Raw genomic sequence first — 15,323 nt, 5'->3', positions numbered from 1 at the left:
TAAGTGCCTTTATCATCTCTGTATATCAAATCAAAAGGTGTGGTCTCGACATGTATAATCAAAGCAAGTTCTAGACTAACAAATCAAACTGATACACTCATAACCAATAATAAAATGAGCAAGAAAAATGTATGCTCTAAAGGCTCAAAATCTCGCCAAGAAAAAAATGGTTTTTGATGTCAATCTTGCGAATTTCAAACTTCAAGGTAATACTTCAAATTAGGGAAACAACCTAAGAATTCTTAATTACTGAAAATTAACTTATCATGCTTGGTTCTTTCATATATTAAAGTTTAAATCAACCAATACACAATTATTGAAAAATTAATCTAAAACATATAAACAAAAATTCCAAATTGACAAAAAATTATTCTAATGGAAGTATGAGAAAATTACTTGAATACAAGACATAATTTAGGGATTTTCTAATAATTATATAAATAACCTCCCTATACTTAAGATGTACATTGTCCTCAATGTACAAATAGATAAAATCACAGTATAAGCAGAATATCAAACGAGAGGGAGAAAATTGAAACTGCCCTGAATATTGGATGAAATTGTCAGAATGGTGAAAAACGGAATTGTAGACAAATCTAGATGTAGTGCATGATTCCGAGCAAATTAATAAGAAAATAAACACAAATAGTAAATAAGATTAAAATGTTACTAACTCGATTAAAAACAACCATAAAGATAAAAATATAGTTCAAAAGATAAGAAACAAAACAAATTGAAGAAAATAACAATAAAAATACAAACAATAATAAAAATAAAAATAAAAATAAAAATAAAACAAATAAACTGAATGGTCCTCATCATCAGAAGCGTCGGTGTTGTGGGTTGTCGGCGCTGAAGATGAGATATGGAGATGTTGACAAATTTGTTGTAATGTCGCATCAATACTGTCAAACCTCTGAAAGCAATGTTGCTCAAAATGAGTGAACTGCTTGGAGAGGTCCTCTAAAGTAGAAGTAGAAGAAACAGGATGGTGACTTGAAGGTGGAAGATGAGGTGGATCCTCGTGATGGAAAGGGACATCATCAGTGAAGTTCTCAGGTTCATTCTGAAAGTCAGAATGATATAGTCGATACTGAGGAGGATCCACTCCATGAAGCCACTTGATCATCCTCATATGGGTCATGCTCGATATTCCTCATGGGGACATCTGTCCGGCAAGTGTAAGCATAAAAGACTGCTCTGGTGTTTCAAGGAGACTAAAGTGTCGAGCTAGGTGAGTCACATAAGGGCCTAAACAGATAGGACTCTTCCTGTTACGGCCTGTCTGATGGCGAAAGGCGAGGGCGATGAAGTAAGCCAACCAAAAAATATGCCCTGTGGCCATGCTCCAAAAAAAATGCATCAGTGGTACTAATGACTTCGATGCTCTCTCTCCTACCGGACAAAGTGTGAGCCAAAAGGGCATGAATATATCGTAAAGCTGGAGAGAGAGAAGTCGCCTTCAAGCTACTCGCGTCATAAGGTGTCGTAATTGTCGTGAGATCTACCCAACAACGAGATGGCAAGTAGTGGTTGTGCCAATGTAGGTGTAGAAAGTTCTCGACACTCATAAAATCTTCAGTGTATAATCCCAAAGCAACGCCGAACTCAGAGACACTCATATGTTGCGCCAGGCCACCGAGTCTGAAAGTAATGGTGCTTGGTTCGTCATGAGTCATCATCACATGCTAGAGAGTAAATGTAGAGCAGAACTCCAAAGTTAGCTCCGTGTATGTGGGCTCGATGATAGAGAAAAATCGGTCCCACGGAACTGTGGCAATAAAGGTGCGTACATGATCAGCTAATTGGACTTGCTCCAAAGCGGCCCAATCAATACATCGGCCTAAAACTGAGTGGTTGTAGTCAAAGTAGCTAAAATAAATCCTCCTGAAGACCAGCTAAAAATCAGATATAAGAGTGGCGGGCCTCGATAGAAGTGCTTGGAGAGGAGGTTGCGCCAGGTGTCTTCTGCTTTTTCGAAGCGACGATGGTGACCTTAGATTTGCGGCGCATGTTCGTCATGGTGGGCCTGAAAATAAAAGAATTTAATTTTAGGATAGTAATAAATAAAGCATCGCTAAAGAAGCAAACAAAGAACCGATAAATCAAGATCCAAACAAGTAAAACAAAAATCTGGTCCTAAAAGAATATGTACCAGTACCTAATAATGCAAAAACCGAATAAAAGAAAACAATACGTATAAATAATGAAATGATAATAATAATAATAATCAAAATAGTAAAATAGATAATAATAATACTAAGATAATGACAATAAAAGAAAACGAAACCTTAACATAAGAAAACAAGAAGATGAACATAACTATAGAAATGATGCAAAACAATAAGAAGACTAACGGATAATGAAAATAAAACAAACTAAACTAAAAAGAACAAACTAATGCACATAATGACATAGCTAAATAATAAAGCAAGAATAAGAAGAAAAATAAGAAATAAAACAAGAATAGAAATAAAGAGAAAAGGTAATAAAATTACAAATCAAAATAGACACAATAAAAAGAACTAATAATAGACATACGAATAATAATAAATAAATAAGTAAATAAATAAAATAAAATAAAATAAGGAAAAAGAGTAAAAAAAGGAGGATCGACGGATGGTAAATACGGTGGTCGGTGGTCAGAGACGCGACGTCGGGGACTAGGGGCGTGGTTGGTGGACAACGATGAAGGAAGGGTTGGGGTTGTAGAGGCGGTCGATGAGTGGGGGAAAGGGAATCAGGTAGGGGTAGGGGAAGGAAGGAAAAGGGAAGGGACGAGAGTGCGAGAAAGGTGGAGAAGAACTCGGTGAGGGGGTCGGGCTTGTGTTTGTGGGTACTGAGCGAGAGTGGGAAGAAGGCTCGATGAGGGTTTAGGCGGTGACGGTGGGGTTTTGGAAAGGGAAGGAAAAATGGGGAGTTAGGGTGTGGGAGAAGGAGGGAGGGAGAGGACATAGGGGTGGCAATCTAGCGACGGAGCGATGGTCGATTTGGTGAAGGGAGGGTCGCACGGGGGTGGCTTGAGGTGGAAGGTGGTTGGTCGGTGGTGACTACGGTTAAGGGATAAAAAATTTAGGGTTTGAGAGTTAAAAGGGGGACATGGTCGTGTAAGGGCCTATGTTGGGCCACACGACTGTGTTACATGCCTGTGTAGTTCTTTCTCAACTCGTGTGATGTTTATAAAATAAGCCCAGTCTTCACACGGCCGTGTCGTATGACTGTGTACGATCTCCTTCACTTCTCCCACACCTATATGACCTCCCACACGCCTGTGTGGCTAGGCTGTGTCTTGCATACGGCCGTGTGCCTTGCCCGTGTAACTCTCTAACTTGATTTAAAATTGAAAATATTATCTCCAGGTTTCACACAGCTGTATGACTATTTTAGGTCGTGTACTAGTCGAATTTTAGAAAAATTAAGTCCCAGGGTCCATACGGCCAGTGACACACCCGTGTGTCCAAGCCGTGTGGGTTACATAGCCATGTCGCTAGGCTATGTAACTTACTGTCAAACCCCTTATAGTGCACACGGCCTGGGACACGCCCATGTGTCTAGGCCTTGTGGGTCAAAAACGCATTGTTTTTGAAAATTAATTAGTTTTAAAAATAACATGAAATAAAATTAAGAGAATTAGTTGTGTTAACACTCGGGTTGCCTCCCGAGAAGCACTTATTAAAGTCTAAGCTCGACTTATCTCGTATTCGCACGGTTACTGTGGTTCAAAAAGTCGAGGCTCCTCTTTCTCGCTATCAATTCTATGATCAAATTAAGGTTTGAGTTGATTATTATTTTCCTTAAATGTGCCAAATTCAGAATGAGTTAACTTGATTGTACCGTATGGAAAGACATCTAGTATGATAAAAGGGATTGATCCATTTGCATCAAGCTCCGAAGTGACAATTTATGGATCCATTTTATCTCGCAGTACCTTATCCCTAACCTTAAATTGGTTCGTTCCATCCACGTGCTCATCATGGTGACTCTTTCGCTCTTCATTGTGCTTTTTGATTTTCTCCTTGACATGTGTCCGCCATTCATCCAATTGATCGATTTGTAGCATTCGTTCTTCATGAATCATCTTGTTTCTGTCGCATGGACTAAAATGTGGCTCCATTACATTTTTTCGAGGGGTTTCCTACCAAGAAGTTTGAGCCACATGGTTACTCATATTAACAGAACTTGTAAAATCATCTTGATCACTAAATGTCTTAATAGAATCAAGAGCTCGGAGAGTAATCGTTTCATCACCTATACGAAGTACTTATTCACCCGTACCAACATCAACTATAGTTCTAGCAATTGCTAAAAAGGGCAGACCTAGAATCAAAGGTACCTCACTACCCTCATCCATATCTAAAACAACAAAATCAACTAGGAATACGAATTTATCAATTTTTACAAGAACATCTTCAATAATAGCTCTAGGAAATCTAATGGTTCTATTTGCTAGTTGAATACTCATCATAGTTTGTTTTGGTTTTCCAAGACCTAATTGTTTAAACATTTTATAGGGCATGACATTAATACTAGCCTCTAAATCAGCCAAAGCATTATTAATATTCAAACTATTAATTAAATAATGAATAGTAAAACTCCCTGGATCTTTCAATTTGTTGGGTAGTTTATTTTGCAATATGGCTGAGAAAATTGCACTTAGTTCCACATGCGACCAATTATCTAACTTCCTTTTGTTTGCCAAAAGCTCCTTTAAAAAATTAACAGAATTGGGTATCTGCAAAAGAGCTTCAGTAAATGATAAGTTAATATGTAAATTTTTAGAAGTTTAAGAAATTTACCAAATTGTTCGTTCGTGTGGTATTTCTTCGTCGCATTAGAATATGACACTCGAGGTTTATATTCTGCATCAACCGGCTTTGCTCATCTGGCCTACCCCAACCTCACTATTACCGTAATTTCCTACCTCAGTTCTGGTTCAAATTCAACTAACCTTTCTTCATTTCACACAGTAATTGCATGAAGTTTCCCCCTTGGGTTAGTTTCGGTATTGCTAGGCAAACTACCTTGTGGTATTTCTGAAATCAATTTAGCAAGTTGACCGATTTGATTCTCGAGTCCTTGAATTGACACTTGCTAATTTTTAAGTGTTGCTTCAGAGTTTTGAAAATGGGTTTCTAACACCGAAATAAACTTCGTCAACATCTCTTTAAGGTTCGGCTTCTTTTCTTACTGGTAAGGTTGTTGTTGTAAGCCTGGAGGGGTTTGTGCTCTCTAATTTCCTTGACCACCCCAAGAGAAATTGGGATGGTTCTTCCAACCTACATTATATGTATTACTATAAGGGTTATTTTATGGCCTAGAATTATTACCCATATAATAGATCTGTTCGTTCTTTGTGCTAGGACTGTAGGGTAAACATTTTACATCATTCATTCCTCCTCCATTCGTATTGCGTTACATCACTAGATGTACCTGCATAGAAACATATAAACCATTAATTTTCTTATTCCATTGTTCTACTTGATTTGATAACATGGTGACTGCATCTAAATTGAAACCACCGGTTGCTTTCATCGGTTTTTTCCTCATGACTTACCATTGATGATTATTCAGTGCCATCTCCTTTATAAATTCATAAGTCACTTCAGGTGTTTTATTATTTAGAGTTCCACCAGCTGATGCATCAATCAATTGCCTAGTTAATGGATTCAAATGTTGTAGAAGGTTTGAACCTGTAGCCATAGAGGTAACCCATGGTGAGGACACTGTCTCAATAAGTCCTTATACCTCTCCCATGCATCATATAAAGTCTCTAAATCAATTTGAATGAAGGAAGAGATATTATTCCTTAACTTGGCTGTTGGCTGTCTTAGCCAGTTGGAAGTACTTCAGTAGGAATTTCTCGGTCATTTGATCCCATGTAGTGATAGAGCCTCGTGGTAAAGAATTCAACAACTATTTAACTTTTTTCCACAATGAGAAAGGGAATAACCGTAGGCAAATGGCGTTGTTAGAAACGCCATTTATCTTGAAAGTATCACAGACTTTCAAAAAATTAGCCAAATGAGTATTTGGATATTCGTCTTGCAAACCATCGAACTGAACAAATTGTTGTATCATTTGAATAGTGTTCGACTTCAGTTCAAAATTATTTTCAGCAATGGTGGGTCGCACAATACTCAATTCATCCCCAGTTAGAGTGGGCTTGGCATAATCGTACATAGTACGAAGCACAGGATTTGGATTTGCAAGATTTACAGCAACTGTAGGAGGTAGCTGATTATTCTGATTATCACCCATCTCCTTAGTAATAATAATATCTTGCTCATCTACTATATTTTGCCAACTTTGCCTTGTTTCTCTACAATTTTTACGAGCTGTACTTTCAATTTCACTGTCAAATAATAATGGTCCCAATGAGTTTCTTCTAGTCATAAACTAAAGGAACCTGCCAGATGCAAATAAAATAAAAAATTAGAATGTAAAAATTGAACTAAAAACAAAAAAAATGCAATAAAAATAAATGGCTAAATTAATAAAGATCGAGTGTTCCTAATATTTTAGTCCCAGACAACGGCGCCAAAAACTTGATGGTCACTAAAGTAACTATAAATACGACTAAGGCAAGTGCATCTATCGAACAATAGTATAGTTATGGTAAGTAAGGAATATGGTATCCATAAGGACTAAAAGTACTAGTAATTACTATTTTTCTATTATTTAGCCGACAAATTGGAGTGATTGTTTTTAATCTAAAATTACTAAACTAATCTAACTGAGAATGCAACAGAGAATGAAATAGGAAAATAATCGAAGATAACCAATGAGATAGGCAATACCCAGGAAAAAATTCACCTAGACTTCACCTATTAATATGAATTTGAATTAAACGATTTATTCACTTGTGTCTTGATCCGTAAAAATCCCTAAATTATGTTAATATCTCTTTTGAGAGTAAGAACAATTGACTTTAGGTTGATTAATTGAAATCTCTTCCTAATTAAAACTCCTACTGTCACATTAACTTGATCTATAGATCCCCCTATTAGTTTGACTCTAATCTCGTAGGTTTATGTCATCCTATTTCTAGGATTGCATGCAGCTCCACTTAATTATGGTAGATCTACTTTTAAACAAGAACTTTTGCTCCACTGAAATAAGCACATTAAACATGAATTAATATTTCAGAAATATTAAATAGGAAATAAGCATACATAATTGAGAACAAGAATCAAGTATTTATCATGTAAATTAGAAATCAAATAATAAGATTCATCATAGGTTTCATCTTCCCTAGGTATCTAGGGAATTTAGTACATAATCCTGAATAGAAACATCTCAAAGTTAGGATAACCACAAGACGTAAAGAAACTGAATAAAACTTCAAAATAAATTAAATGAATATATTCGATCTTGATGGAGATCCGCTTACAAGTTTATTCTGATGCCGTTCTTCGAGTGTGTTCTTTGATCTTATCTGATTGCCCTTCTGTAGGTTTTCTCTTAATTGATATTTATAGACTTTAAAATGCTCAGAAAGCCTAAAAATTGAGTTTTTCTACGTATCTAGGAACCAGGTTGCGAAATTGACATGGGCTGGCACATGGGCGTGTGGCCAGCCCGTATGGAAATGCCTAGGCTGTGTGGATCGTAAAAATAGCTCTATTTGTCCGATTTTGGCTCGTTTTGCACTCCTTTCACTCCCAAATGCTCTCTTAAGTATAGAATCATGAATTTAAAGGATTAAGAGCATCAAATTCACTAATTTACATCATTAATCATCAAAAAAGGCCTTAAGAATGGGATTAAAATATGTTACTTTTACAGCTTATCAGAGTGTTTCATGACATTTCTTTGATATTTTTTAGTTAAACTTTTCCATTTTATTCGATATTGAGTATTGCCATTTTACTAAATTTATCTTTAAGAATATCTAAGTTTATCAAAAGAACTTACTATAAACTAATTGTAATTGGAATTAGATCATTCTACCTTTAGGGGTCATTTTTCAAGCAACTATCCTAAGCTAATCTCACCTAACTCACTGTAACAATTTTCTAGGTTTAGTGAAGAATTAAGCTCCTCATTGAACATCATAAGGAAAACTATAGTCATCACAGTTTAACAATCTTTGGCATTTATGTATGTTATGGAAAAATGAACAAAAAAATGAACAAAAATACTAAAATGAACATATTTAACTAAATATCTAATGCACCCTATATGCACAACACACCCCCAAACCTAAGGGATGCAATGTCCTCAATGCATGAATAGACAAGAATCATATATGCAAAAACATTTATATCCATAAAATTACATGAAAAAAATAATGAATGCATGATGGAATGAAAAGAAAAAAATGGCATAAAAAGTTTTGAATGCTTGGAGCTAAGTTTTCGTTGTTACTTTAATTTTAGGTGGTTTTGTGTGCAACATGCTTGTAGCACAGCTTCCATTTCAACGGATTGAGTGGCACTTCCTCTTCCTCGTCACCAGATTTGGCGAGATAAAAAATGAGCTGATTGATCTCTCGATCTTGTACAAACAAAGGCTCAATCGATCGAGGTGGGACAGTAGCAGTGCTATCCATTGGTGGTGCAGAAGTTGGAGTTGCTTCTACTCCTTCCTCATTATCGGTCTCAATACTGACTGAGTTAGTCTTTTCTTCTTCCGTAGGTTTCTTTTCTTTCAGTGGTAGGGCGTGTGGGGATAGAGTTTGTCGCACCGGCCTCCGCTTCACCTTCCCCTTCCTCTTCATTTCCATATAGTTCCTTGAGAAAGTTAGGAAACGCAGACATAGGTCTGGTGAAATTCTTTTACATGGAGCTCTTTATTGTAGCGTCTCTCCTTTCCACATAGGCCCAGAAGATGGCCATATGTTCTTATGCCCTTGCCAAGTTTTTAGCAATCCTTAGTTGCTGGGTCTCAAATAGAGTGAGTTGCCTTTGCAAATTTTTTAATGAAGTGAGAACTTGCTACTCAAAGACACCATTGGAGGTGGAGGTGGTTGTTGTGGCACAGGTTGGGGTAGAAGAGGTAAAAGCAGAACTAGGAGGTGGATTTCGTGGCAAATCTTCCCCTAAAAACTTTGCAACAATTTACTTTGTAATAGCCCTTTTGTTTGGAGTACCATTTTCATTGGCCTGGAAAGTGGTAACATTATGATTTCCAATTGAACCAGTAATAGTAAAACTCCCTGTGTCTTTCAACTTTGGGGGCAATTATTTCATCAGCATTGTTGTGCACCCTTTAGTGAGAGCAACAATGTCAAATTCTCCCAACTGTCGCTTCTTTGACAATATATCCTTCATGAATTTTAAATAATAGGGTATTTGCTCCAAAGCTTCCACCAACAATATGCTGATATTGAGTTGCTTCAGGACATCCAAAAATCTCTTGAACTAAAAAATATTGCTTGGATTCTAGAATTTCTGAGGAAAAGGTGGCGGTGGCATTCCTTCAGACTGCTGATATTGTTTTGCTATGGCATTCAGTTTGACCACATGATCTGATTCTGCTGTAACATTCTTTTTTTTCCCTTTTCAGTTGTAGGTTGCTTTTTAGATGGTTGTACGATCTATCCTCGATTAAGACTCAAATCTTCCTCTTCAGCAGTGGCATCTTGAACAACTTCATTCAGCTAAGTACTATTTTTGATAGTGATGGCCTTGCAATGCTTTTTTACTTGTGATCTCGCATTTTCAATATCACTCGACAATACTCCTTAAGGTCTTAAATTTAGAGCATTGACGATCTGTTCCACTTGATTTTTCAAGGCTCTTAAGGGTGCAGCTTGACTCTGGATCACGACATCATTTTTGGTCATGTATTCTTTCAACAAAGTTTCAATAGATGAAGAAGATGATGCTAAATTTTGTTGAACATTTTGCCACAACATAGGCTAATGATAACCAAGTGGTGCATTTGTGGCATTCTGTCTAATAACATTGTTGGAATTTCCTACCCCTTGATTATTCCAACTAAATTTTGAGTGTTGCTTCCACCCTAGATTGTAGGTGCTGGAGTAGGGATTATTATTATGGTTGAAATTGCTAATGTAATACATAGATGCGAGATTTGATGGACATTCATCAAACACATGATCTTCCCCACAATAGATACAAGATCGTTTGACTGATTTCATATCCTAAACTATAGCTGGTCTCTTCATTATTTTGACCATATTAGTTAAAGATGATGGTACCTAAGTTGTCAACGAAGTGATTGCATCAAGCTCCATGGTAACAACTCTTCTACCAGTCCCAACTTGTGTGGTAGGATATTGATAATCATTGTTGACAATCTATTCCAAGATCTCATATGCTTCATTGTAAGATTTATCCAACAAAGTACCATTGGTAGAAGTATAAACTACCATCCTCGTATGTGCATTCAACCCATTATAAAACATTTCCATCTATGTCTAGTGTTGGAATCCATGCATCATACATTGTCGAAGCAGTTCCTTAAATCTTTCGTAAGCTTCATAAAACGTTTCATCCTCTGGTTGCCAAAACGATGTGATATGATTTCTAAGCTTGGTATTCATATTTGGTGAACTCTCTTGTAGCAAAAACCTTTGACAAAGACTAATTTAAGATGCCACCGCCTCAACGACAAAGCATTAAGCCACGCTCTTGCTCGGTGTCTCAAGGAATATGGAAACAGTTTAAGTCACAAGGCATCTTCAGGAACACCTTATTGCCTGAACGAGTCACAAACTTCTAGGAAAAGTCATAAATGCAATCGTGGATCTTCAGTAGGCAACCCACTGAACTGTCCTACCGTTTGCAACATCTAAAGCATTACCGATTTCAACTCAAAATGTTGCGCTTGAATGGTTGGTCTGACTATCCCTAGATTCAAATAATCTAGAATTGCTACTAGATAATCAATAATTTTTTTTTAATTTCATTTGTTCTGTTTAAATTTTTATAAAGAGGGTCAAATTTGGCCCAAGTACTAATCAGTTTCTTTTAGTAAGATATAGTCTGAGTTTGAGGCCAAGATAGCAAAAAGGAGGGAAAAATCCATGCCTTGCTGTCACACCTATTGCTTGTTACCCAAGTAACCTTAATGTAGCTAAATTTTTTGCTACATGTTGTCCTAATTTTTCCCTATATAAACCCCTTTCCATTCTACTAATTTTCATATCTCTCAAAGCAATTTGCTTACACCCTAAAAATTCCTAAATCTCCCTTTTGTGCCGTCAACCTCAAATCCCAGAAGAAACCCTAGTTCTCTTCCCTTTTTACTAAAATTTCCTATTGCCGTCGTAAAGAGATTGTCGAAGTACCACCGTTGCTGTCACACGTTATCGTCACTACCGCACCATCCTTGCTGTCGTAAGATTTTTGTTGTAGCAAGTTCTACCCACTTTGTTGATTTCTCTTTTCTCTTTTACGTAGAAACTTTGCTGAATTTTTGGGAAAAGATATCATGTCTCGAAAAAGAACCAGATCTTCAAACATTACTCCTGAAAACCCGATTTTGATCGATGAAGAAGTGAAAGAGAGATTTGATTCAATCATTATGCATCAACCTATGATGCCAGAAAAAGGTTTTGACTTGAAGAGTAATGATTTGATGGTTGTTCCTATACCGATTAGAAAGAAAATCAATGCTCTCAAGTGGGAACGATTTTGTGATGCTCGTTCACTTCCCGATGATGAACTAGTTCGAGAATTCTATGCTAGTTTGACTATACAAGATGCTACTGAAGTCATCGTTTGAAAGAAAAAGGTACCTCTTACTTTTAAGTCCATCAATTGGGATTTTCTTCAATAAGTGCTTGATATTGTGACAAATCTGGGATCCCAATGAATTATAAGAAAGTATGGGAGCCATTCTTATCGAAGAGAATACTTAAAACCAGTAGCAAAGGTATGGTTTTATTTCGTTCGCTACAGTTTTATGACAAATCACGAATGCTTTTGTTATATGCAATTTTGACTGAAAAGTCCATTAATGTTGGGAAATTTTCCTGAAGGAGATTCACGATTGTGCTAAAAAGAAGGCAAGAAGTGCTTATTTCCCATCATTAATCACTTCACTTTGCTTAAAGGCCCGTGTTAAAACACAAGCAATCTGAAGGGGCGATATGTTCAAGGATGCATTACAAATTATGATCTTGAAAGATTAGTAGAGAGGGTGCATGAACTGAATCAAGGCGAGCAAGAAGAGCCAACTAAGCCGGATACAGAAGAGTCAACAGATGGAACTGAAACTAAAGCTAATTCGGTTACAGACATTGAAGAGGAAGAATCTGATAAGGAACCGAACATTCCTGAACCAAGGGTTGAGCCAGAAGAAAAACCAGTCAAGCTAAGTGTTGAACCTGAATATACAACTCCCATGCCGACTTCTGTAAGTACTTCAAGGAAATAGAAGTTGTCAATTTTGATAGATATGTGCATGTTCATGCACAATCGACAACAAACTTACTAGAAATATGCAAAAATTAGATATGACTCAATTCAAAATACTTTTAAGAATATCTCTAATACTTTTGTTCTTGAGTTCCCAGATGCTATCTTTGAGACATGGACGAAAGATACGAACGATGCAAGTAGAGATGGAGCTAAAGAAGACAAGAGGAATAAGTCAGAAAAATAAAAGGCGGGATTCTTGTCCTGTCATTTATTTAATTATTTTTAGGTCTTTAGGAATTTATTTCTTTCGTAATTAGGATTTAATTTCTGCAGAATAAAACATAGCAAGCATGAACAAACTTAGCACTTCTTTAGAAAGAATAAGACTAAGTGATGTGGTAATGGGAATGAACATGTCTAGGATTGGGTTATTAGGGAAGACTTGGTACTTAAGCAGTCTTAATGACTCACCTCTCTTTCTTTACAACCCTACCTGGTGTTCAGTTTTCATTCATTACTTTGTTCTTGCAATGAGGACATTGCTTTTTTTTTTAAAGGGGGTAAGGCAAATAAATTGCTCAAAATTTTAAAATTTTCAAGTATGTTTTAATCATTTCTTTCATAAGTTTGTTTTAAATGAATGTTTAGAGATATTCTTGTTACTGAGATAGTTTGTATACAAGTATGGATGATGATTTTATCTAAGTGAAAGTATGTTATCATGAAGAATAAAATGCTTGTATGATTTTAGCCTTAGTAATGTTTGCCATGAAAACTTAGTTCTTTTGAGATTAAACATGCATGAAGGTTTATATCTTTAGAATTGACTTAGTAACTTTATTGAGGCGAAATCCTAGGGGACATAAAAATCTTAAATGATATATGCACTATTTCTTTGGATCGTTTGAGCGTTTTCAAGCCAACCCTATGATATTAGACCCTTGAAACCGTAAATTTGAGCTTAAAGGCCTGCTTTTTTTTTTTAAGGCTATACTAAATTTGTATACCTATGTTAACTAAAATTGTCTGGGGAATCAACATTTGAGGAAATTTTCATAAAGATGTATGTGCTCATGCTTAAAAAAAAGCGAAGAAAAGTTCGTTCAGTCTTTGGAAAAAAGGAAAAACGTATGAGTTCAAGTTCAAAACAAGTTTGGGGGTGTTTCAAAGGTTCACTCAAAGAAAAAAGGTTGTATTACAAGAAAACTAAGACAAAGTTAAAGGTTAAGATTTTTAAACCGAAATGTCCCATCTCTTAAAATCCCTACCTTTAACCGAGCCCCATTACAACCTTATAAAAGACCTGTTGATTTGATGATTATGTCACCTACATTAGTGGAGAGGAAGTCCTAAGTTCGACATATGAAGATCATAAATAAGCCTTGTGTTTGTTTGCTTGATTGATAAGAAATTATGTTGAATGAAGAATGTTATCTACGACTGTGACATACATGCAAACTATGACTCGTGTTGGCATATTTTGAAGCTTAGTATAATCTTAAGAAATGTTTGCATATGAATTACTTGTTAATAAAGAAGATCGATAAGCATGAAGTTATTAATGCATGATTATGGGACAAAGATTGATGTTGCTTACACAATTAGCAATTTTGCCTTAGCAAGACCTTTTGATGTGCATAAACATTACTCGGGACGAGCAGTGATTTAAGTTTCGGGGTGTGTAAATGGAAAAATATATAGGAACTTTCCTATGTAATTTATCACCTTTTTACTTAAATCTGTTGTTCAAACTAAGTAATTGTTTAATAAATTAATGAAATATGTGAAAATATGAAATTAGGACATGAAAATTATTAAAATGTGATTTTATGCTTTATTATATAGTTTTCATGCAATAAATGACTTATTTTATCTTAATTTGAATATATTATATTTTTAAGACATAAAGTGGACCATGCATGATTAAATTAAATAATAAAATATAAAATTATATTTAATAATTCATTTTAAAATATTTCATTAATAATTTAGGTTTTAATTAATTAATTAAATTGGATAACTTTAACTCTTCAGTCCTCTAACTTGTTGACTTATTTTGGACAGGTCTGATAGCTTTGCTGGATTACAAAGCCGTTCAAATTGGAGACCAAGTAAACCCAAAATTCGGCTGCACATAGCTGTCCAAAATCCACTTTTTGGTTTAATTGCACAAGGTCCTTGAAGAGTTGAAGAAATTAGAGATTTACCTGAAGACTTGCATTTGACCGAGTCTTAATCCTGAGTTGTTGTGGCACTCAAATTGACCAAGAATTAAGGAAAAATCAGCTCAACTTACTATAATTATGGCCGACCACCCATGGAAAATGCTTCAAAAGATGAAAACTCCTATTTTTAGCAAACTATCTCTCTCTCCTCACCTATAAATAAGACCCTCTCATTCCTTCATTCATCATCCCTTACGCATCCATCAAGCATCATTCTCTCTTTTTTCTCTTAGCCTTTTCCATTCCCACGCCTAGCATCATCTCTTCATAAAGATTTTAGCAATTAAGCCTCTTAAAGAACCCTTGGTCTGCTACCTTGGAGAACCATCAGTAAAGGAGAAAAGCAAAAGAACAAAGGAGTCTCATCAGTATGAGTCTTGGGTGATAGCCACTCTGAATTGGGTTTAATCTTTCTTTTCTTTAACTTAATATAAATATGTTTGCTATGTGTTATTTGTTTTTGTTTACAACAATGCTAGCTTAATTTTATTTAAGCTAGGATGATTGTTTTGATTAAATAATATTTATTTGATTCATGTTTATAATGTTTGTGCCTCAATCAATCATGTTTTCAATTAAAATCAAGTTTGTATTTCGTTCATATGTGATTGAAATGCACCTGAATTAACTGAGTGACCCTAACCAGACGACAGCTAATGGACGTATAATTGAAATGTGCATGCTCAATTTAGATCCTAACACGATTGAATTATAGGTTTCATAACAACTCTAACCAAGCTCTGTTATCTACATAGTTTTTAGATTT

The 15,323-nt window shown here is 35.7% G+C and overlaps 1 non-coding gene across 1 annotated transcript; it reads left to right on the top strand.

The window, feature by feature from the left end:
* The first annotated feature begins 5,706 nt into the window (after positions 1–5,706).
* LOC128033603 (small nucleolar RNA R71) lies at positions 5,707–5,813 on the top strand. The gene has a single exon (XR_008189576.1). It is a non-coding gene; the product is annotated as a small nucleolar RNA R71 (small nucleolar RNA).
* Positions 5,814–15,323: the final 9,510 nt, after the last annotated feature.

The sequence above is a fragment of the Gossypium raimondii genome, chromosome 1 (genome assembly GCF_025698545.1).
Source record: "Gossypium raimondii isolate GPD5lz chromosome 1, ASM2569854v1, whole genome shotgun sequence".
NCBI classification, from domain to species: Eukaryota; Viridiplantae; Streptophyta; class Magnoliopsida; order Malvales; family Malvaceae; genus Gossypium; species Gossypium raimondii.
Note: the sequence above shows the minus strand (reverse complement) of the source record. Positions and strands in the feature narration are given on the sequence as shown.